The sequence below is a fragment of the Psammomys obesus genome, unplaced genomic scaffold, assembly GCF_907164565.1.
Source record: "Psammomys obesus unplaced genomic scaffold, mPsaObe1.curated_primary_1811, whole genome shotgun sequence".
NCBI lineage: Eukaryota > Metazoa > Chordata > Mammalia > Rodentia > Muridae > Psammomys > Psammomys obesus.
This window is the reverse complement of record NW_026596079.1, coordinates 38,449,842-38,475,185: the sequence shown is the minus strand read 5'-3', so window position 1 is coordinate 38,475,185 and position 25,344 is coordinate 38,449,842. Positions and strand designations below refer to the sequence as shown.

The following is a 25,344-nucleotide window of genomic DNA, read 5'->3' as shown; positions in this document are numbered from 1 at the left end:
CCATTCCTCCGATGATGGACATCTGGGTTGTTTCCAGCTTCTGGCTATTACAAATAAAGCTGCTACAAACATGGTTGAGCAAATGTCGTTGTTGTGTACTTGAGCAAATTTTGGGTATATACCTAGCAGTGGTATAGCTGGGTCTTGAGGAAGCGTTATTCCTAGTTGTCTGAGTAAGCGCCAGATTGACTTCCAAAGTAGTTGTACCAGTTTACATTCCCACCAGCAATGAAGGAGGATTCCCCTTTCTCCACAACTTCTCCAGCATGTGTTGTCCCTTGAGTTTTTCACCTTGGCCATTCTGATGGGTGTAAGGTAAAATCTCAGGGTCGTTTTGATTTGCATTTCCCTAATGGCTAATGACGTTGAACATTTCTATAAGTGTTTCTCTGCCATTCGATATTCCTCTATCGAGAATTCTCTGTTTAGCTTTGTTCCCCATTTTTTAATTGGATTACTTGGTTTGTTTCTTTTCAGCTTCTTTAGTTCTTTATATATACTAGATATTAGCCCTCTGTCAGATAAAGGGTTGGTGAAGATTCTTTCCCAATCTGTAGGCAGTCGTTTTGTTTTGATGATGGTGTCCTTTGCTTTACAGAAGCTTTTCAGTTTCATGAGGTCCCATTTATTGATTGTTGCTCTTAGAGTCTGTGCTGTTGGTGTTCTGTTCAGGAAGTTGTCTCCTGTGCCAATAAGTTCTAGGGTCTTCCCCACTTTTTCTTCTAACCAATTTAATGTGTCTGGTTTTATGTTGAGGTCTTTGATCCACTTGGACTTTAGTTTTGTTTGAGAGAAGAGCCAGAGGGGAACCAAAATGTCTGGATTATATAGTGAAAGAGGGGGAACATAAGCTTCTGTCCCTGGGCTGGAAAGTTCAGGGGAGACAGAGGGTTATGCCAGCCACAGACTGCAGCAGGTAGGGTCCAAAGAATTCTGGGAGAACCTGGGAGGCCAGGTCCACTTTGGTATAGTTTGAAACCCAAAAGCCTTATTTTGGAGACTTTTGTCTTGGTCCTATTTGGGTTCTAATCTGAGGCTCAACAGACATGTGCTGAAGCCATTGTTATAATCAAAAGTTATAATCAAAAGTTCTTTAATATTTATATCTAGGTTAAAAAGCACATAATATTAATGTACTGGTTAGTGACAGTAAATTTGCACAGCTCTCTCCATTAGCCTTTACTAGATGCAAGGGTAATAAAATGGAAGGAGGAGAAGGAAAATATCAACTCTGATTTTCTTGCTGTTTAGTTTTTAGCACATATTTTGATTTTATAGAATTGTATAAAATTTTATTTTAAAATTAGTAAATTGAGAGGAATGGGTACAGAATTTTACTTAATGTAAAGAATGCCAGCTTTACTGTTAGGCCTTTGCCAAAGAAGTGCAGGATGGCAGGAGAGAAGCAAGTTCCCTTCTGTCTTAAGGATATTTAAAGCTTTTTTGTTTATTCTTTTCTTTAGATTTTCAGCACTTTTCTGGTGACTTGTTTTTAAATTTTTCTCTCTCTTTCTCTGTCTCTGTCTCTCTTCCTCATGCACATATATACACACAACTTCATTGAGATGTAATTTGTATACCACACGGTTCAACCTTTTAAAGTTCACAGTACTTTATACTGTGCAGCTATAACCACAATCTAATTCTGGAATATTTTTGTTTCCTCTAAGAGAACCCTTTATTTAGCACATACTCCTCCCTTCCCCCATCCTGTTTAACCACTAATTTACTTTCTATTGATTTACTAATTCTACATGTTTTATATAAGCAAAATCACATATTTTTAGTATTGAGGACTGAACATAGAATCTTGTACTTGTTAGTGAAGCTATCTACCATTATATTCCCACACCATTTTAAATTTTTTTTTTTATTTTCAGATAGGATCTTGCCAAATTAACCTAGCCTGGCTTTGAATTTGTGATGTAGTCTAAGCCTTGATCTTGGAATCCTCCTGCCTCATCTTCTCAAAGATCTAGGATTACAGGCCTGCTATGCCTGGTTCATACTTTTTTTTTTTTTTTGAGACTGGTTTTTAAGGTTATCAAGAGCCATCTATATTGTAATTTGTATTAATATTTCATTTCTTTTTATTATAAAACACACATGGAAAAAAATTTACCACTTATATAATTTTGTAGTATAGAATGCACTGGCTTCTGAAGTTGGGAACATAGCATCTCTGTCTAGTTGCTACACGTTTTCATCATTTAAAAGAGAAACCTTGTACCCATTAAACCTTCCTCAGACATCCCTAATATATTTCCTATCTCTATGTACAGGTCTAGTCTAAATATTTCCTATAAATGGAAATATAGCAATATATAAAATACAAAATATATTCATCTGAATAGTATATCACCATTTTAAAAAAGGTAAAAACTATACATGTTATAGCATGAATAAGTCTTGGAATTTTTACTGCAAATGGAAAGAAAGCAGACACAAACACTATTTACTTTGCTTCTCTGATGATGGCTGAACAGGGCACTGATTTATGAGTACAGAAGGTCATTAGCAGTCATTTTATTGCTATGTTTCTTTAGCTGAACAGAATATTTGGTTTTACAAGAGGTCCTTGGCCTAATATAATCTCAGGTTCTTGGCTACCCAACAGCGCCAGGTATGGAGTGGGAGTTAAATCAAATTAGACGTGGTTAGTCACTCCCATAGGTCTTGTGGCACTATTCCACTATCATATCTTGTAGATGTGTCACCATAGTAGATCTAAGGTTTTGGAGTTGGGTTGGATTCATCTTTCTTCTTTGGTAGCATGCAAAATACCTTCCAGTATCATGAACATATAGGAGTGAAGGCTTTAAGAAGGCACCACTTCAACTTTTCTCCATTCAATGAGTTGTGTAGGTGTCCTTAGGTACTTAGGAGTTTGTGGAGAGCAACCTATTACAGCATTTGCAATAGCATAGGTTGTTTGTGTATTTCCATGGGGCCATTTTGGCCAACAATTCAATTAGTTGTAACTCATTTTCTGGTACTGAAAGCTTCATTTAATGATGAGAGATGGCCAGTTGGGATTGTCTCCCCATTATTTGGTAATCACATTTAGACCAACTTTATATTATAGGAAGCTTCTACTGTATTAAGTTTCCATTTCCCTCAAATGGCTCCTAGTTTTAGCTGTTCCTCTCTGTATTCCTTCCCTTGCCCTTACCCCCTCCCCATTTTATCCTTCCATTTTAGTGTGCCCCCACCATGCCCATCTATAACAATCTATTCTGTTGCTCTTTCCCTCTACTCCATTACTCTGTAACTGAGCTATGGCTATACAGATTATATCTTGTTTATCAGTGATTTAACAACTAACATCTACATATAGGTGAATATATAGTATATTTGTCTTTCTATGTCTGGGTTACCTTACTCAGGATGATTTTTTTTTCCTAGCTCCATCCATTTACCTGCGATTTTTATGATTACATTTTTTAAATAGGTATGTAATATTCCATTGTGTAAATGTACCATAATTTCTTTGTTTAGTTTTCTTTTGACTGTCATCTAGGTTGTTTCTAATTTTTGGCTGTTAGGAATAAAGCTGCAGTGAACATGGCTGACTATGTCTGTAGTAGGGTGAAGAGTCTTTTGGGTATATGAACAAGAGTAGTTTCTTAGTGTTCTATCACTGTGAAGAGACACCATCATCATGGTAACTCGTATAAAAGAAAGCATTTAATTGGGACTTGCTTACAGTTTCAGAGGTTTAGTTCATTTTCATCATGGCAGGGAGCATGGTAGCACACAGGCAGACATGATGGCTGAGAGTTCTACATATGGATATTCAGGCAGTGAGAAGAGAAAGACACTTGGACTGTCTTGGGCTTTTGAAAGCCCAAAGGCCACACTCACTGACATACTTTTCACAAGGCTACACCCAATCTTTTCAAATAGTGCCACTCCCTGCTGACAAAACATTCAAATCTGTGAGCCTATGGGGGACATTCTCTTTCAAAATTTCCCATAGTCTATTACAGTTTCAATACTGTTTAAAAGTATAAACTTCAAAGTCACTTCTGAGACTTAAAGATAATTTTTAGCTATATTGCTTTGAAAAATCAAAATAAAAAAGCATATCACATACTTCCAATATACAGTGGCACAGAATATGCATTACCATTCTAAAAGAGAGGAAATACTGGACCAAAGAAAGACTGAAAACCAGCTGGGCAAACTGCAAACTCTTGATCTCCATGTCTGATATCAAAGCGCTCTTCAGCTCTCCAACTCCTTTCAGCTCTGTCTTGGGCTGGTGCTGCGCCCAGTCTGCAGCTTTCCTAGACAGGCATTTCATGGCTCTGGCATTTCTCACATCTTGGGGCCTCCAACAAAATCCAGGCTACAACTTCATAGCTTCACACAATTACCTCTCTAGGCCTCCATGTGGGGAGATCCCTGACCCATGCCAGACCTCAGCAGCTTTCCTTAGCCATAGAGGCAATTTCCACAATCCCTTTTTGTATTCTTAACTCAAAAGCCAGAATCAAGTGGTTGAAATTGCCAAAGCTCTGCTGCTTGCTGGAGCTGCAACTTGGCTTCCTTTTTCAATTATATTAACACTAGTCTTCTGTTGTGGATGGTTTCCTTCACTGCTTAAGTTTTTATTTGATTCCTTTTCAAAGGTTGGAAGCTTATCTGAGTAAGGTCTTGCCCTGAGGTCACCACTACCTTTATTCTATTTAGCATCAGGCTTTTCTTTAAACCTTTTATCTCCTTGAGCACTGGACTTAGGTCCGTTACACTTCCTGGGGCTCCTTTTTCTTATCAGAGTGTACATTTTGTACTTTTCCTTGCTCAGCTTGCCCCTTTTCATTATAGATCTGCATAAGTGTGACTGCTTTTAACCACTTATCAGAGTCAATACCAGGCTGTCTTGAATTATTCTCTGCCAATGCCAATAATCCAAAACTCTTTAATTTAGTATCAGGCAGATTAGCATCAGGCAGAGTTTTTGGACAAGGGCAGAAAGCAGCTACTTTCTTTATTAAAATATCACAAGAAGGTCTCTAGTATTCTCTTCTGGAACCTCTTGAGGCTGGCTGTCAAGACCTACATTGTTCCCAGCACCACTGTCTTCCATGTTCCTACTAGTGTGGCCTAATTACCCACACTTAATGTGTTCAACTGCTTTCTTAATTCCAAAGTCCACGTTCTGCCAACAAGCCTCATGGTCAGGCCTGCCACATCAATACCCCACTCTTCGGCACTAACTTCTGTCTTAGTCAGTGTTCTATTGCTATGAAGAGATAACTATGACCATGACAACTCTTATAAGAAAGCATTTAATTGGGGCTTGCTCCACTTTCAGAGATTTAGTCTGTTATCCTCATGAGAGGGATCTTGGCGGCACACAGGCAGATATGGTAGCAGAGAGTAGTAAATTCAGTTCTGAAGTTAGTAGGTAGCAGGCAGAGAAAGGCACTGGGACTGGCTTGGGCCTTTGAAAGCTCATAGCCCCCCCCCCCCCTCCCGTGATACCCTTCCTTCAATAAGGCCACATTTCTGAATCTTTTCAAAGAATGCCACTGTCTGGTGACCAAGCATTCACATCTGTGAGCCTATAGGGGCCATTCTCTTTCAGATATACCACAGTGGTATATCTGGATCTTGAAGTAGATTGATTCCTGTCTTGCTGAGTGTGCTGGCTATTTTTATGTCAATTGACATAAGCTAGACTCAGAGAGGATGGAACCTCAGTTAAGAAAGCCTCCATAAGATCAAGCTGTAAATAAGCTTCTACCTTTTCCTATCACTTGTTACTTTTCTCTTTAATTATTTGTACCTTAATGTATATGAAGTGATAGCTCATTGTGTTTCTGATGCACATTTCTTTCATAACCAGTGATACTGAGCATCTTTTTATCTGTTCATTGGCCATTTTCAAATGGGAGAAACATCTATTCTGATGCTTCATTTATTTTTTTATTTTTACTTTTATTAGTTTTTTTATTTGCTCTTTTAAAAAATGTATTTATTAAATCACTTTACAGCCAGATCCCAGCCCCGTTCCTCCTCTCCTCCCAGTTCTATCTTCCTGCCCCCTTCTTTCCATCCCCCCCCCGCCTTCTCAGAGAGGAGTAGTCCCCTCATGGGTTCCAACCCACCTTGGTACCTCAAGTCGCAGTAGGAATAAGCACATCCTTTCCCACTGAGGCCTGGCAAGGCAGCCCAGATAGGAGAAAGGGATCCAGAGGCAGTCAATAGAGTCAGAGACAGCCCTACTCCAGTTGTTAGGGGGACTCATATGTTGACCAAGCTGCACATCTGTTACAAATGTGTAGGGGGCTAGGTCCAGCCCATGCAAGCTCTTTGGTTGGTGGTTCAGTCTCTGTGAGCCCCCATAGGCCCAGGTTAGTTTACTCTGTAGGTCTTCTTGTGGTGTCCTTGACCCCTCTGGCTCCCTCTGTCCTTCCTTCTACTCTTCTACAAAACTCCCCAAACTCAGCCTGTTGTTTGGCTGTGGGTCTCTGCATCTATTTCCACCAGCTCCTGGATGAAGGCTGTCAGAAGACAGTTATGCTAGGCTCCTGTCTGCAAGCAGAGCAGAGTATCATTAATAGTGTTAGGAGTTGGGGTGGGTCTCAAGTTGGGCCAATCTCTGGTTTGCCATTCCCTCAATTTCTGCTCTACCTTAATCCCCTATACTTCTTGTGGGTAAGGCAAATTTTAGATCAAAGATTTTTTTGGGTAGATTGGTGTCCTTCCTCACTGGACATTCCATTTGGCTATAGGAGGTAATGACTTCAAGCTCCTTTGCCTCCCCTACCAGGAGTCTCAGCCAGGGTCACCTCCATAGACTACATAGAGCCTCCCCTGTTTCAGAAATGCCTCCCACCCCACTGATTTCTGTTCTTTCTCCCAGCCCTCCCCCACCCCTGGCTCTTCTTACACCTGATCTCCACCCCTGTTATTCTTCCCACTCCATTTCCTACATAGTTCCCTCTCTCCATCTACTTCAGATGTCTGCATTATTTCCTCTTCGGAGTGAGAGTCAAGTATTCTCCCTTTTATTCTTCTCTCTTTATTTACGTTTACAGTTTTCCATTCCTCTCCTCCTAGTTCTCCTCATCCCCAGCTCTCCTCTGCCCCAGATCTACTCCTCTGTTTCCTTTCAGAAAAGGGCAGGCCTTCTAGGGCTATCAATCAAGCATGGCATACCAAGTAAGGTTAGGTACCTCCCCTCCTGTTAAAGAGGGACAAGTCAACCTAGTAGGGAGGAAAGGCTCTCAAAAACAGGCGAAAGAGTCAGAGGCAGTTCAACTCCCACTGTTAGGAGTTCCACAAGAGCACCCAGCTATACAACTGTAACTTTATACACAGAGGACTTAGGTCAGACCCATATAGGCTGGGAGCCCCTGTGAGCCCTGTTTAATTGATTGTGTGGTTTTCTTGTGGTGTCCTTGACCATTTCTGGCTCTTAAAATTCATCCCCCACCTTCCTGCCTTTTGAAGGGTTCCAAAACTCCTCCTAATATTTGGCTGTGGGTCTCTGTGTTTGTTTCCGTCAGTTTTTGGAAGCAGCCTCTCTGATGATGGTTATGAAGGGTTCCAGCCTACGAGTATAGTAAAGTAGCCTTAGGGATCATTGTAGTGTGTTTGGTTTTATCCTAGGGCTCTGGGCCATTCAACCTCTTGTTTTTGGCCCTCTAGGCAGGGTCAGGGGTGGGCTCCCTTGTGGCAGGAGTCTCAAGCTGCACTAGTCATTGTTTGGCCCCTTCCACAATTTCTGTACCATCTTTATTCCAGCACTCTTGTAGTCAGGACAAACTGTAGCTTGAAGATTTTGTGGCTTGGTTGGTGTCCCAGTCCTTCTACTAGAATTCTTGCCTTGTTGCAGGAGATGTCTGGGTCAGGCTCCATATGTCCCATTATTAGAGTCTTAGCTAAGGTCACCCTCATACATTCCTGGGAGTTTCCATTGAACTGAGTTTTTATAGCAGCAAGCCTAAAAGACTTCAGTATTGGTGATGTAGAGGTGGACCAAAGGATGCACATGGGCCCTAGTGATCCAGGGGCTTTGATGGGAAGATAGAGATTCAGTGGGAGGCACAACTCAGCAGTTATTTCTTATTGAGCTTTGAGAGTTATGTGTTTTGTATTCACATCCTTTTAAAAAATTATTTTTTTATTAATTACAGTTTATTCACTTTGTATCCCAGCTGTGGTCCTCTTCCTTGACCTCTCCCAATTCTATCCTCCCTCCCTCTTCTTTCCCTATGCCCTTCCCCCAGTCCACTGATAGGGGAGGTCCTTCTCCCTTTCATCTGATCCTAGCCTATCAAGTCTGCTTTGTCCTCCTCTGTGGCCTGGTAAGGCTGCCCTTCCCCCCACCTCAGGGGGGGTGATCAAAGAGCCAGCTGAGTTCATGTCAGAGACAGTCCCTGTTCCCATTACTAGGGAACCCACTTGGACACTGGGTCCTTTATTTGAGTATCAGTCTCAGAAAAGACCCCTGGGCCCAGATATTTTGGTTCTGTTGTTCTCCTTGTGGAACTCCTGTCCCCTCCTGGCCTTTCTATCTCCCCCTTCTTTCATAAGATTCCCTGCACTCTGCCCAAAGTTTGGCTATGAGTCTCAGCATTTGCTTTGATACCCTGCTGGGTAGAATCTTTCAGAGTCCATCTGTGGTAGGCTCCTGTCCTGTTCCATGTTTTCTTTCTCTTCCGATGTCTATCCCATTTGCCTTTCTGAGTGAGGATTGATCATCTTATCCAGGATCCTCCTTCTTGCTTAGCTTCTTTAGGTGTACAGATTTTAGTATGTTTATCCTATATTAAATGTCTAATATCCACTTATAAGTGAGTATATACCATGTGTGTCTTTCTGCTTCTGGGATACCTCACTCAGGATGATCTTTTTTTAGTTCCCACTATTTGCCTGCGAATTTCATGATTTCCTTGTTTTAAATTGCTGAGTAGTATTCCATTGTGTAAATGTACCACAATTTCTGTATCCATTTCTCCGTTGAGGGACATCTGGGTTGTTTCCAGGTTCTGGCTATTACGAAAAAGCTGCTATGAACATGATTGAGCAAATGTCCTTGTTGTGTACTTGAGTATCTTTTGGCTGTATGCTTAAGAGTGGTATAGCTGGATCTTGAGGTAGCACTATTCCTAATTGAGAAAGCGCCAGATTGATTTCCAAAGTGGTTGTACAACTTTACATTCCCACCAGCAATGGAGGAGGGTTCTTCTTTCTCCACATCCTCTCCAGCATGTGCTGTCACTTGAGTTTGATCTGTCACTTTTGATCTTAGCTATTCTGATGGGTGTAAGGTGAAATCTCAGGATCATTTTGATTTGCATCTCCCTGATGGCTAAGACGTTGAACATTTCTTTAAGTGCTTCTCTGCCGTTCGATATCTCTACAGAGAGTTCTCTGTTTAGCGCTGTACTGCCCAACATATGGAACACTTCACAGATTTGACTGTCATCCTTGCTCAGGGGCCAATCTTCTCTGTATTGTTGCAATTTTAGTCTATGTGCTGCTGAAGTGAGCACAGTATTCACGTCCTTTATTAGTAGACTTACTCTGTTTTATCCCATAGTTAGTTATCTGTGCATTTTAACACTCACATTTGTGTGTCTTTGTGTGCATGTGCACGGAAGTGTGCGTGTCCATATGCATACGTGTCATGGCATGCATTATCACATGCCATATCAGAGAACAGCTTTCATGAGTCGGTTCTCTTTATCACATAGGGTCTGGGGACCAAACTCGGGCTGTCAGACTTTGCAGCAACCACCTTCATTTGCTGAGCCATTTCACTGATCATATTCTTGTTCATGACTCAAGTTTGCTGCTGTTGAATTTTTCGTAAATTCTAATGCATTAACAATTTATTTTGTGTTTTCCTGTTCTTTTAATTTATTCTCTCACAGTTTTATAAATATTAGTATCTCATGTACTATGATTGCAATTCCCCTGCTCCCATGTTTTCTCTAATCTACTTCTCTCAGCCGCATTTCATCTTTTCCCCAATAAGTCTCTTTGCTGCTTTTATGTCTTTTCTTTCTTTTTTTGTTTTCTCATTTCTCATTGTTTTACATTTAATTAGGGTTACCTGCATGAGCATATAATAGTTTTGTCCTGTCTAGAAGCTAGCTTTTTTTTTTTTTTTTTTTTTTTTGAGACAGGGTCTCTCTATGTAGCCCTGGCTTTCCTGAAACTCATTATGTATAGTGTGCTAGCCTCAAACTCAACAGAGGTCTCTCTGCCTCTGTCTCTCAGTGCTGTGATCAAAGGCATGCACCACACCCGGTCATTTAAATAGTATTCCTTGCCATTAATTACTCCTTAATTCTGTCTGCTCCTTCTGTTGAGTCTTGGAGAGGATAATATAGATGCCATCTTTAGGGCTGAGGTTAATTTTTCTGACCACTTTGACCACTTTAATGAGCCTCCACATTACTCACTACAAACAGAAGCTTCTCTAATCAAGATTAAGTACAGTACCATCTATGGTTATAAACACAGATATTTAGAAGGTAGTTAGACACCATGTACTTTTCCAAAATAACAATGGCTGGTTACGACTTAGGGCTTCTGACCTCCTATACGCTGTATTTTTGACTAGGTTTATAGTACCAAGTGTGAATTTTTTCCCCCAGTGGAGTAGATTAAAGTCCAACCAGATATAGTTACTTTCCAAACAGCTGTGCCACTATTGGTCTAGTGAGTCTATCTTGCCTGACAAGTTGGTAGTAGTTATCTGGAGTCATAATTGTGTATGAGTGTTAATGATTTTTCTTCTCCAGCCACCTGAATAGTTAGTATTCTTGACACTGAATGCTATCCAGTAAGGAGTAAGCTTTCAGCTTAATTCTGGGTTGATTTCTTTATGCCCTGCAATCCAATAGGCTCTTACCTTCTAGTTGTTGTGAGTGATAGCTTATTAAACTGTTTTGGACTCTGTGGCATCCATGATGAACAACTCATGTTTAAGTATCCCATATCTGTCACCACAGAGTTTTAATTTGGATGGAGTGCAGTGTAATTTTTCTTTTGCTGTTTATACTTTAGTGCCACATCTAAGCAAACCATTGCCTAAACAACATATTGAAAATTACTGTGTGTTTTGTCCAACAGTTTTGCCTTTGACTTTATGCCTTTGATCTATTTTGAGTTAAGTTTATGCTATGTGAGAAAGGTCTCCATCTTGGCTGCTGTTGCTACATGTGGATTTAGAGTTTCTCCAGCGCTAATTTGTTAAGAATAGTATTGTTCTGAATTGTGTTGTCATCCTTGTCAAAAATCAATTAATCATTGACAGAAAGTTTTATTTCTGGACTTAAGTTCTTTTCTGTTGATCTAGGTATCTCTCTTTAAGCCAAAACCACAGTTTTGATAATTTTGTAGTAAGTTTGAACTTAGGAAATGAAGCTTCTTCCTTTTTCAAGGTTCTTTTGATTTTTCTATTTTCTTAGTTTTCATAGGGATTATCATATTAATATTTAACAAACAATATATTTAAAATGATTATATTGGCTCTGTAGAGCAATTTGTCATCTTAGTGGTAAAGTATCAGTTTACAGATACCTGCTTACTTGTGCTTCCTGAGTGCTGTGCTTAAAGGCATGTGCCACCATGGCCAGCTATCAGTGCTGTTGGTTGAGTGGTCACTAGAAAGCAAATTCTAAACAGCAGCTATCAAGTACATTCGTTGTAATATAGTCCTTGACAATAAAGAATGCAGAATAGACAAACAATCTTGAAAAAAGGAGCAAGCTTGTTCACTTTTAAACTTCTAAACTTCTAAAGCACATTGGCATAAATGCTTTTTCATTTATTTAGTTCTTTAATTACTTCCAGCAATGGTAGTGTAGTGTGGAAGTCTTACATTTTTATTTTGTTATATTAATTGTAATATTTTTATCATTGGGTGTGTGTGTGCCCATGGTATACATGTGGAGATCTAAGGACAACTTTTGAGACTTGCCCTGTGGCTTGCTGCTATCTGACTCAGGGCAGCAAGATTGTGTGACAGTCTCTTTACCCTCTGAACCATTTTGCCAGCCTAAGTTTATGATTCTTTTTTTAAAAAATGTATTTATTTTATTTTATGTATATGATCATTTTGCCTGCAGGCTCTGCTGTAGTGTCTGCAGAGGCTAGAAGAGGCTGTTAGATGCTCTGGAACTATACTCTCAGATGATTGTGAGATCCCTGGTGTGGGTGTTATAAACTAAACCTTGTTCTTCTGCAAGAGCAACAAGTGCTATTAACCACTGAGCCATTTCATTAGCCCTCCCATGCTCCCAGTTTATTCTTTAGTATTTAATTTTTGATGTTACTTAAAGATGGAATTAAAATTATTCTTTAACAATTTCATACATGTATATAATATATTCTGATCACATTCCCATTTTCTTATCCCTCTCTTAGTAATTTATTTAATTTTATTTTATATGTGAAGGTGTCAAATCCCTTGGAATTGGTGGTATAGACAGTTGTGAGCTGCCATATAGGTGCTAGGAATTGAACCCGGGTCCTTTGGAAGAGCAGACAGTGCTCTTAAACACTGAGCCATCTCTCTAGTTCACCTTATCCTTCTCTTAACCTTATGATGCCACCACAATGTCCCCCAATTTGTGTTTTTTGTTTGTTTGTTTGTTTCATTTTGTGATATTTTGGGTTTAACCAGGGACATCTGCATGAGTTGGGTGGGGAAATAAGCACTGATGTATGGGGTTTCACCAGTGGCTACACCACTGAAGATAGTGGCTCTATTTCTCTCATTGTAGGTTAGCAAATAGTTTTTCTTGTGTGTATATGTGTGGGTGTATATATATACACACACACCTGCCTTTGCATGTCTGTGTGTGGGTGTTAGAGGCCAGTACCTCGGCTGCCTTCCTTTATCACTCTGCACCTTATCTTTTGAGAGGTTATCTCTTACTGCACTTGGAACTGGGTATTTTGTCTAGACTGGTTGACCAGAGAGCCCATGAGGAACCATGTGATTCTACTACCACTCTGGGGTCACAGTTGGGCACCACTGTGTCTAGCTTTCACTTTGATGGTAGGATCCAAACTCAAGACTTCATGTTTTCACACCAAGCACTTCACTGACTTAGCTGTGCTCTAGCCCCAGTAACCACACTGAAGAGATGAGGAAATTAGGATACAAAAGGTTAAGTGATGTGCTTGAACATTTAGCTAGTTAGTGACAAGAGCCAAGAATTAAAATCCAGGCTGCCTCTGTCTGATTACCTCTGTGCTTTCACTGGCTGTGCCATATACATCCAGAACCCTTCCCCCCTACTTTTTTTTAATGCTTCCATTGTGCCTAACCTCAGACTAGCCTTGGTATGCAAGAACATAATGATTCTACGTTTACTCACCTGCCGAGGTCCATTGACAGTCTTAGTACAAGAACATGGCATGGAGCAGAGGGTTTCTCTAAAGGACATAATTACACACACACACACACACACACACACACACACACACACACACTGACAGTCTTAGTACAAGAACATGGCATGGAGCAGAGAGTTTCTCTAAAGGACATAATTACACACACACACGCACACACACGCGCACACACACACTAAGTAAACATTTTTGACTATGCTGCTTAGCAACAGAATGTTCTATATCAAACATTGTGAAAAGTGATTATACTGTTATACTGTTAGAGGCCAACAGTATAATCAGCTTTAATTGTGAAATAATCAAGTATACTGTTTATGTTAGGCGAGATTATTTGCTAGTTGTATATTGAGTAGCCAAGTTATGGAGACCTTAAGTAAATAAGCTTATAAAAACAAATCTGTTTGGGAAGTTTTAAAGTGTTCTCAAGCTTTGTATATTTAATTTTATATGAAAAAAGCAACTTGTTAGTTATATAATGCAGTTTATATATTTATGTATATCTCACATAATTCTTTAAAAATTTGATTCATTGGATATATTTTCAATAAAAACATTAGAAATAGTCTAATATGTAAAGCTTTTCTGTGGAATTTATTTTATTTACTAGTTGAAAGTTCATTGTTTTAAAATTCTATATATGTGTGGATGTCTGTGAGTAGGTCTGTGTATGTGTGAGTGCAGATGGCCATAAAGGAGAGGGTCCTGGATCCGTTGGAGCTGGAGGTATAGGTGGCTATAAGCCACCTGATGTGGGTGCTAGGAACTGAACTCAGGGCTCTGCAAGAGCAGTATGTGCTTTTAACCACTGAGCTTTTCCTGTAGCCCCAGAATTTTTCTATTTGATTTACCTTCCTTAGGATATAGAAGGTATTTTGAAGGTAAGACTTACCTCTAATGGATATAGGATTAAAGAAAATAAGGTTTTAATAGAGTCATTATGTAAATGTCAGGATGCTTGAAGCCAAAGAAGTATTTTGTAAATAATTAAGGAATAGAAATCAAAGTATCTATATATGTTCAAAGAGAATCACTGATTTCCTGCTCAGATGCAGGGTTTTTTTTTTTTGTTGTTGTTTGTTTGTTTTTTTCACCTAAGCATGCCACCTCAAATGCTGAAGCGTCATAGTCTCAAGACCAGTTACAAGACCAGTTGTCTCAAGCCATAGAGTGACATGTCTGCTCCTTTCTACCTAGGAGTAATAAGAAGGAATAAAAACTATTTTCCTGTTTTGCAAATTCTACTAGAGTTCAAGCTACATAAGAACAGAGTCTGTCTTGTTTGTACGGTTCCTTGATTTTTAACACAGAATGCTGTACCATAATTAGTGTTCAACTAACATCTACCGAATACTTGAGTGTTTGACTGAATGTACTGAAAATTGTTGCAAACTCCTGTTTCAGTCTCGAATGTTAGTTATCACTTCCTTCAGGAACTTGTTTATTGTTTATTGTTCCTATTGTCCACCACATTAAACCTTTTTTATATACTGTATTTTATAATCTTCTAACTCAAATGCATTTTATAATCACAAATTTTCCACTTCTCTGTAAGCCCCATGAAAGTAGGCATGGTGCTCATCTTGGTTTCAGTACAACTCTTGTGCCTGTGTAGATGATCCACATGTTTAGTAAATAGATATGAAATGAATTTGTGAATTGATGGCTGATGAAGATGTTGTGGACAGAAGCTAGAAGGAAGCTTCTGTTGCTTGAATGATTGCTTGCTCCTAGGAAGTGGTTCAATATTTGTGAATTCACAGTATGTAGCAACTTTATGCAATATAGAATGTTCCATAAGTTATCTTTATTTTTATTTTTAGAGAGAAGGAAGAACAATTTTTGGTTGGTTGCATTCATAGATACAGCTTCATGAACCGAATGTTTAAATAATAACTCTGGACCCTTTGTGTTCAAAATTTAAAGGGTTAAGAATGTTTAAGGTTCATATGGATAGACTCATGAATTGGGGAAGAAAACCAATTGGGTAAGGAGAGGTTAGAGATCTGAGTAGTTGCTTCTTTGTAGGCTTAGATATGGTGTATATCAATAGGAAAAATTTATAATTTTGTGTACTTAGAAGGTAGGTTATTCTTGAAGGGTTGTGGACTATCTCAGTATAAGAAACATGATACCTGTCAACCTTAGTGGGTCTTAACCCAGCTCTCTAACTAGCATGACATTTATTTATGGTATAATCTTAGAAGAAATGAGGACTTTCTCCTCTCACCCTGCATCTCACTAGAAAATCAATCTATCTTCCTTCTTTTCCTTAGTCCCTCCCTCTCTCCATTCCTTTTTCCTTCCATCCCTCTTTATTTTCTGTTATTGTGAGAATAACATGGAGGGTTTTGTTGTGTTTGTTGCTGCTGTTTTTGCTCAGCTGTTCTCCTATTGATAATTTCTTCCTTCTTCCTACCTCTCCTCTCTCCCTCAATTCATTCATGCATACTAGGTATGTTAGTTACTTTTCTATTACTGTGACAACCCACCAGGACCGAGGAAACTTTGTAAAGCACAATATTTAATTGGATATATGGTTTTAGAAAGTTAAAGTCCATGATGGCAGAGCAAAGGCATCTTTGCAGGAATGGCTGAGAGCTCACATCTTGATCCATGCTTGCGTAGGAAGCAGAGAGAACTCACTGGGAATGGCTGAAGTCTTTTGAAATCTGAAAGACTGTCCCTAATGACCTTTTCTAACAAAGTCTATGGGGCCATTCTCATTCAGACCATCACACTAGGTTATTTTTCTAATCCTGAGCTGTACATTTCAAAATACATAGTTGTACATTATTGGGCTGTAGGGAATGTGTTCCTATATATATATATATATATATATATATATATATATATATATAATTTTTTTTTCTGAATAATTCTTTGGAATCTTAACCTATTTTGTCATGATCATCATGATCAGCACCATGATCCTCCTCTTCCTCCTCATTAACTTATGTGTTACTTCAATAATAAATCAGTTGATTATGGGCAATTTTTTACTTTTAATTTTTTTTTTGTATTTTTGATGCTTTGTAAGTTTTATGAAATATTTAATTATCTAATTGAATTTGTTTATAAACTGTTGATTTATTATTAAAATTATTTAACTGTAAGTACTACTTTATTACAGCACCACTTAATTTAGGTCTGTGTCAACTAAGGTTACAGCAAATCAATACTATATAGGCCTTTCTTTGTGGTGCATTTGAATAATTTAAATTAGCTTGTAAATGACTGATTCTTTTTTTTTTTTTTTTTTTTGTCATAGAACCTTGTTTTCTTTTTTTTTTTTATTTTATTTTATTTTTCTTTTTAGTTACATTTTGTTAACTCTGTGTCCCAGCTGTATCCCGCTCCCTCATTCCCTCCCCAACCCCACACTCCCTCCCTGGTCTCCTCCCTGCCCCTTTCCAAGTCCCCTGATAGGGGAGGACCTCCTCCCCTTTCATCTGACCCTGTTTTATCAGGTATCTTCAGGGCTGGCTGCAAAGTCCTCCTCTGTGGCCTAACAGACTGCTCCTCCCCTGGGGTGGGGGTCAAACAGCCTGCCCTTGAGATCCTATTAGAAATAGTCCGTGTTCCCCTTACTTTGGAAAACTACTTGGTTACTGAGCTACCACAGGCCACATCCGAGCAGAAGTTCTAGGTTATATCCATAGATGGTCCTTGGTTGAGTGTCAGTCTCAGAAAAGACCCTGTGCCCAGATATATTTGGTCCTTGTGGAGCTCCTATCCTTTCCATATCATACTAACTTCCCTTCTTTCATATGATTCCCTGCACTCTGCCGAGGGTTTGGTTATGAGTCTTAGTGTCTGCTTTGAAACACTGCTAGGTAGTCTTTCAGATGCCTTTTGTGATAGACTCCTGTCATAAGTTCAATGCACATCCCATTTGTCTTTCTAAATGAGGATTAATCACCTTCGCCTGTGTCCACTTTCTTGATTATCTTCTTTAGGTGTGTAGATTTCATTATGTTTATCATGTCTTGTAGGTCTATATAAGCGAGTATATACCAAGTTTGTCTTTCTCCTTCTGGGATACTTCACTCAGAATGATCTTTTCTAGATCCCACCACTTGCCTGCAAATTTCATGATTTCTTCCTTTTTGATTGCTGAGTAGTATTCCATTGTGTAAAAATACCACAGTTTCTGTATCCATTCCTCCGTTGATGGACATCTGGGTTGTTTCCAAGTTCTGGCTATTACAAATAAAGCTGCTATGAACATGGTTGAACAAATGTCCTTGTTGTGTACTTGAGCAAATTTTGGGTATATACCTAGGAGTGGTATAGCTGGGTCTTGAGGTAGCACTACTCCTAGTTGTCTGAGAAAGCGCCAGATTGACTTCCAGAGTGGTTGAACCAGTTTACATTCCCACCAGCAATGGAGGAGGGTTCCCTTTTCTCCACAACCTCTCCAGCATGTGCTATCACTTGAGTTTTTCATCTTGGCCATTCTGATGGGTGTAAGGTGATATCTCAGGGTCGTTTTGATTTGCATTTCCCTAATGGCTAATGAGGTTGAGCATTTCTTTAAGTGTTTCTCTGCCATTCGACGTTCCTCTTTCGAGAATTCTCTGTTTAGCTCTGTTCCCCATTTTTTAAGTAGATTACTTGGTTTGTTGCTTTTCTGCTTCTTTAGTTCTTTATATATACTTGATATTAGCCCTCTGTCAGATAAAGGGTTGGTGAAGATTCTTTCCCAATCTGTAGGCTGTCTATTTGTTTTGATGACAGTGTCTTTTGCTTTACAGAAGCTTTTCAGTTTCATGAGGTCCCATTTATTGATTGTTGCTCTTAGAGCCTGTGCTGTTGGTGTTCTGTTCAGGAAGTTGTCTCCTGTGCCAATGAATTCTAGGCTGTTTCCCACTTTTTTTTCCAGCTGATTTAGAGTATCTGGTTTTATGTTGAGGTCCTTGATCCACTTGGACTTTAGTTTTGTGCAGGGTGATAGATATGGATCTATTTTCATTTTTCTGCATGTAGACATCCAGTTGGTCCAGCACCATTTGTTGAAGATGCTGTCTTTTTTCCATTGAATGGATTTGGCTTCTTTGTCAAATATTGAGAATTCATAGGTGTGTGGGTTTATTTCTGGGTCTTCTATGCGATTCCATTGATCCTCCTTTCTGTTTCTATGCCAATACCATGCAGTTTTTATTACTGTTGCCCTGTAGTACAGCTTGAGATCGGGAATGGAGATACCTCCAGATGATCTGTTGTTGTACAGGATCGTTTTGGAGATTCTGGGTTTTTTGTTTCTCCATATGAAGCTGAGAATCTTTTTTTCAAGGTCTGTAAAGAATTGAGTTGGTATTTTGATGGGAATTGCATTGAATCTGTAGATTGCTTTTGGCAGGATGGCCATTTTCACAATGTTAATCCTACCAATCCATGAGCACGGGAGATCTTTCCATCTTCTGAGATCTTCTTCAATTTCTTTCTTCAAAGACTTGAAGTTTTTCTCAAATAGGTCTTTCACTTGCTTGGTTAGAGTCACACCAAGGTACTTTATGTTGTTAGTGGCTATTGTGAAGGGTGTTGTTTCCCTAATTTCTTTCTCAGCCTTTTTGTCTTTGGTATACAAGAGGGCCTCTGATTTTTTTGAGTTGATTTTGTATCCTGCCACTTTGCTGAAGGTGTTTATCAGCTGAAGAAGTTCTCTGGTTGAATCTTTGGGGTCGCTCATGTATACTATCATATCATCTGCAAATAGTGACACTTTGACCTCTTCCTTTCCGATTTGTATCCCCTTGATCTCCTTTAGTTGTCTTATTGCTCTGGCTAGGACTTCAAGTACAATGTTAAAGAGATATGGAGAGAGTGGGCAGCCTTGTCTTGTCCCTGATTTCAGTGGGATTGATTTAAGTTTCTCTCCATTGAGTTTGATGTTGGCTATAGGCTTGCTGTATATTGCCTTTACTATCTTTAGGTATGTGCCTTGTATCCCTGATAACTCCAAGACTTTAAACATAAATGGGTGCTGGACTTTGTCAAATGCTTTTTCAGCATCTAAGGAGATGATCATGTGGTTTTTCTCCTTCATTTTGTTTATGTGGTGGATTACATTGATGGATTTCCGTATGTTGAACCACCCTTGCATTCCTGGGATGAAGCCTACTTGGTCATGGTGGATGATATCTTTGATGTGTTCTTGGATTCGGTTTGCAAGTATTTTATTGAGTATTTTTGCATCAATGTTCATAAGAGAGATAGGTCTGAAGTTCTCTTTTTTTGTTGGATCTTTGTGTGGTTTAGGTATCAAAGTGACTGTGGCTTCATAGAATGAGTTTGGTAGTGTTCCTTCTGTTTCTATTTTATGGAATAGTTTGTGGAGAATTGGTGTTAGTACTTCTTTGAAGGTCTTGTAGAATTCTGCGCTGAAGCCATCTGGTCCAGGGCTTTTTTTGGAGGGGAGACTGTTAATGACTGCTTCTATTTCCTTGGGAGATATAGGACTATTCAGTCTTTCTACCTGATCTTGACTTAATTTTGGTAGATGGAATCTGTCAAGAAAGTTATCCATTTCATTTAGATTTTCAAATTTTGTGCCATATAGGCTTTTGTAGTATGACCTAATAATAGTTTGGATTTCCTCAGTGTCTGTAGTTATGTCCCCATTTTCCTTTCTGATTTTGCTGATTTGTATGGTTTCTCTCTGCTTTTTAGTTAGTTTGGCTAAGGGTTTGTCTATCTTGTTGATTTTCTCAAAGAACCAGCTTTTTGTTTCATTGATTCTTTGGATAATTTTATTTGTTTCTAATTGATTGATTTCTGCCCTTAGTTTGATTATTTCCAGCCGTCTGCTCCTCTTGGGTGTATCTGCTTCTTTTTTTTCTAGGTTTTTCAGTTGGGCCATTAAGTTGTTTGTATGTGATGTTACAGATTTCTTCTTGTAGGCACTTAGTGCTATAAATTTTCCTCTGAGCACTGCTTTCAATGTGTCCCATAAATTTGGGTATGTTGTGCCTTCATTTTCATTGAATTCTAGGAAGTCTTTAATTTCTTTCTTTATTTCTTCCTTGACCCAGCTGTCATTGAGTAGTAAGTTGTTCAGTTTCCATGTGCGTGTCGGCTTTTTGTTGTTTCTGTTGTTGTTGATGTCCAGCTTTAGTCCATGGTGGTCAGATAGTATACAAGGGATTATTTCAATCCTTTTGTATCTGTTGAGGCTTGCTTTGTGACCAACTATATGGTCTATTTTGGAGAAGGTTCCATGCGGTGCTGAAAAGAAGGTGTACTCTTTTGAGTTTGGGTGAAAAGATCTGTAGACATCTATTAGGTCCATTTGATTTAGGGATTCTGTGAGTGCTTTCATTTCCCTATTTGGTGTCTGTGTGGTTGATCTGTCCCTTGATGAGAGTGGGGTGTTGAAGTCTCCCACTATTAAGGTATTAGGATCAATGTATGATTTAAGCTTTAATATTGTTTCATTTACGAATGTAGGTGCTCTTGTATTTGGGGCATAGATATTCAAAATTGTGATGTCCTCTTGTTGGATTTTTCCTTTGATGAGAATATAGTGGCCCTCCTTATCTTTTTTGATTAACTTCGGTTGAAAGTCTATTTTATTAGATATTAGGATGGCTACTCCAGCTTGTTTTCTGGAACCATTTGCTTGAAAAACATTTTTCCAGCCCTTTACTCTGAGGTAGTGTTTATCTTTGTTGCATAGGTGTGTTTCTTGGATGCAACAGAATGTTGGGTCCTGTTTCCGTAACCATTCTGTTAGCCTGTGTCTTTTTATTGGTGAGTTGAGTCCATTAATATTGATAGATAATATTGACCAATGCATGTTAGTTCCTTGTGTAATGGAGTCGATGATCTTACCTTGTTTCATTGTTTGTTTTCTTTTCATTTTTGTTGGGACATTATCTGTATGCCCTGTTTTCTTGGGTGAATTCGTTTTCGTTGGATTGGAGTTTTCCTTCTAGTATCTTCTGTAGGGTTGGTTTGCTGTATAGATATTGCGTAAATTTAGTTTTGTCATGGAATATTTTGTTTTCTCCATCTATGTTGATTGAAAGCTTTGCAGGGTATAGTAGTCTGGGTTGACATTTGTGATCTCTTAGAGTCTCCATGATGCTTGCCCAGGCCCTTCTGGCTTTCATAGTTTCTGGTGAGAAGTCTGGTGTGATTCTGATAGGTCTACCTTCATATGTTACTTGGCCTTTTTCCCTTGCTGCTTTTAATATCTTTTCTTTGTTCTGTAGATTTAGTGTTTTGACTATGATGTGACGTGATGTGTTTCTTTTCTGGTCTAGTCTATTTGGTGTTCTGTAGGCCTCTTGTATATTTATGGACATCTCTTTCTTTAAGTTGGGAAAATTTTCTTCTATGATTTTTTTGAAAATATTTTCTGGACCTTGGAGCCTGGAGTCTTCTTTTTCATCAATTCCTATTATTCTTAGATTTTGTCTTTTCATAGCATCCTTGATTTCTTGGATATTTTGTGATTGGAATTTTTCTGATTTTACTTTTTCTTTGAGAGAAGTATCAATTTCTGCAAGTGTGTCTTCAGCTCCAGAGATTCTCTCTTCCATCTCTTGTATTCTGTTGGTGATGCTTACTTTTGTGGTTCCTGATCTTTTCTCCAAGTTCTCCAGCTCAAGAGTTTTCTCACTTTGTGTTTTCTTTATTGATTCTAATTCTGTTTTCATGCCTTGCACCATTTCTTTTATGTGTTTGAATTTGGATTCCTGTCTCTCTACGATGGACTCTATTTCTTTGTTCATTTCCTTTTTGTATGCCACTAATTTCTTCTCTACTTGTGCCTCTATTTGTTTGGCTATGTTTGCCTGTGTTTCTTTAAGGGTTTTGTCTATTTCTTCTTTCTTTACCTCCAATTGACTGGCCATCTCTTTGAAAGATTTGTTCATTTCCTCCTTATGAGCCTCAAATAATTGAGCAAGCATGGCTTTAAGGTCATTTTCCTGTGCTTCTGATGAATTGGAATATCCATCGATTTTGGGGTTTGCTGGTGAAGTCATGATGTCCTGATTTATGTTGGAAATGTTCTTTCGCCTACCCCTGGCCATTGGCTTATCTGAGACCTTCCCTGTTTGTTTTTGGATTCAGCCGATCAGACTGGTACTGTCTCTCTCTCGAGTCTGGAGAATTCTTCAGGAAGTTGAGAGAGGTCCCGTGTCCTTAGCGTATGCTGAGGACTAGCTGTACCTGTGGGAGGAAAGTACGCAGGCGCAAACAGAGGCAAATGCAAGCGTGCGTGCGTGTGTGTGTATATGTGTGTGTGTGTGTGTGTGTGTGTAAGTGGGTGTGGGCGTGTGTCTCGAGGGACAGAGTGATGGCTAATGTTGAACCCTTGAGTGTGTGGGAGGGGCTCTGCAATGTATATGTCGCAGGCGCTAGTGATGATCGCAGCGCAATTTCTGGCATTAACTGCCTTAACTCCTCAATTAGACCCACAGAGCAGGAACTTCAATGTTCCAAGTGCCCCTCTGTTTCCCAAAGTGGGTATATGGGTGGGAGGGGGTTCGATGCCTGGCTTCTGTTTTAGAAGAAGCCAGGATCAGTGGAGCTGCAGATTCTCAAGGGTGCACTCACTTACAGGCAGGACACTTGGCAGAGATCGGCGTATCTGGGCTGTCTGCTCTCTGGTTTGGTCCTGCTTCTTTGATGTGCTCCACCAGTTCCGTGCTGCTGTCACTGCCAGGTTATGAGGTCTTGCTGCAGCTGGAGATTTCAGGGTGGTCACGTCAGTGGGAATCGGGGTAACCAGCCTTTCTGTTCTCTGGTTTGGCCCTGGTTAGTCTTAAACTGGAGGGCTGATGTGCCCCGCCAGCTCAGTGCTGCTCCGCCGCCAGGTTAGAAAGTCCCGCTGTAACTGGAGACTGGGTTGCTAGTCCAGATGCTTTCTGGGAAGTCCTGGGGTCTCTTTACTGTGCTCTCCAAGCTTCGGAGGCCCAGCGCCTGGTGTGTCTAGCTTGTATGGCGTTTCTGTCTGGTTTTGGTGAGTATATAGCGTATTCTCTGTCACTGTGGTATTGGGCGGGCCGTACCGTCAGTGATAGCGATCCTGCGGAGCTAGTATGGCGTCTAGCAGACTCGGGCCCTGGGAGGATGGTGCAGCTGCCGCGCGTGAATCTGGGGCTCCGAGACACAGTACTGCTGGCCTTTGCCGATTAAGGACTTGGGGCTCAGCCTCAGTGGCTGCAGGCCCCAGGCAGTTAGGTCTGGGCTGAGAAAGGCGAGTCCGCTGTGCCGAGGAGGAGGGAGGTCTGGGGAGGGGAGTGCCGAGAGATCAAGGGATCGTTTCTCACCTTCCCCAAACAAGTCCCTGGGTGACCCGAGACCAAGGTTTTCACCTCCTGTGATGTTCCCTGTTGTTTAGAAAGTCTCTCCGTTGTTTCCCTGGCTTCAGAAGTTCTTCCACTCATCAACTCAGAACTTTTTCTCTTCCACAGCTTGGAAACTGTGTGTGCTAGTCGCCATCTTGGCTCCGCCCCCCGTAAATGACTGATTCTGATGAATTCATATGTGCCTTCAATGTGAACTTAAATTTTTTATGTAATTAATTCTTGTTTGTAAAAACTCAAAAAATAAAAAGGAAAATATATTTTTCCTTTTATATTGGAAAATATCTTATTTAATAATTTTTAAGTACATAGCTTAATTATTTTGCAATTGGTACCTATTTGGTAATAGGTTTTATATTACTAATTTTTTTGAATTCCACTGGAATAAGTTTTGCTACAAAAATAAGAAAGGTAAAAAGGTAAATTTCACTTAATATGAATTTAAAAAGATTGAATTTTTATGTATATGTGTATGATTTATATGTATATGTACATAGATAATGTGTATATATAGGATGTGTATAGATATGATGTATCTGTATATGCATATGGATATGTATATGATATGTATATGATGTATATCTATATGTATTCATATCTGATGTATATATGTATATGATATATACATATATGTATGTGATGCATATGTACATGTATGTATATGCTGTGTCTGTGTGGGTTTATGTGTTCCATGTGTGTATCTTTGGAGTCCTAGATTCCTGGAACCGGAGTTACATGCTGTTGTGATCTACATGATCCAGGTGCTGGGAACCAAAGTCAGGTTTTCTACAAGAGCAGTTTTACATGCTAAGTGTTTTTCCATGTCTTGTAATATGAATCTTAATATTTTTTTCATGAAGAGCATAGTTTCTTCCCAAAGGCAGTTGAATGCGTGAAGCGTTAAAGAAACCAAGGAGCCATTATAAAATAATGAGGCCATGCTCTTTGATCACTTCCCCCTGAGGGGAGAGCAGCCTTACCAGACCACAGAGGAAGACAATGCAGCCAGTCCTGATGAGACCTAACAGACTAGGATCAGAAGGAAGGAGAGGAGGACCTCCCCCATCAGTGGACTTGGGGAGGAGCATGCGTGGAGAAGGGGGAGGGAGGGTGGGATCGGGAGGGGAAGGAGGGAGGGACTTATGGGGGGATACAAAGTGAATAAAGTGTGAAAAACTAATAATAATTTAAAAAAATGTAAAAAAAATAATGAGGACAATATTAAATGAAATTATAAATATGAGAGTGGAAAAAATCAAACAGATAAGGAATGTATATTCTCAACTGAGCATTTTAATAAAAATAGGTCAAAATTTTTGGTAGGAAAGGAGTGCTCCTTAGCAGAGCACTAAGAAACAATGACTATATATGCTTTTGGCGACAGTGAGTCTCAGCTGCATTTGAAGTTCTAGCTCTCTTCTGGCCTCAGAACACATGACAAGACATGTCATGCTTTTTGTTCTCATGCACAAGGCTGCCCAGTGCCCCCCGGCTGTTTGCATTCTGGCAGTGCACATTTATTTGCTGCTGACCATGTTTCCTTTTGTGTGCTGTTTCTGCTTCTCCTTCTGGCTCTGGTCTGCTTAGCCCCTTGTTTCAGGTTCTACTTGTTTTGCTGGCTTTGGCTGTGTTTATCTTC

The 25,344-nt window shown here is 39.6% G+C and overlaps 1 protein-coding gene and 1 non-coding gene across 14 annotated transcripts in view; one reads left to right on the top strand and one right to left on the bottom strand.

Moving 5' to 3' along the window:
* Rims2 (regulating synaptic membrane exocytosis 2) overlaps positions 1–25,344 on the top strand; it is a 483,148-nt gene that overhangs the window by 24,525 nt on the left and 433,279 nt on the right. The gene's annotated exons all lie outside the window — the stretch shown is intronic.
* LOC129690932 (U6 spliceosomal RNA) lies at positions 9,411–9,512 on the bottom strand. Its single transcript, XR_008722385.1, has one exon. It is a non-coding gene; the product is annotated as a U6 spliceosomal RNA (small nuclear RNA).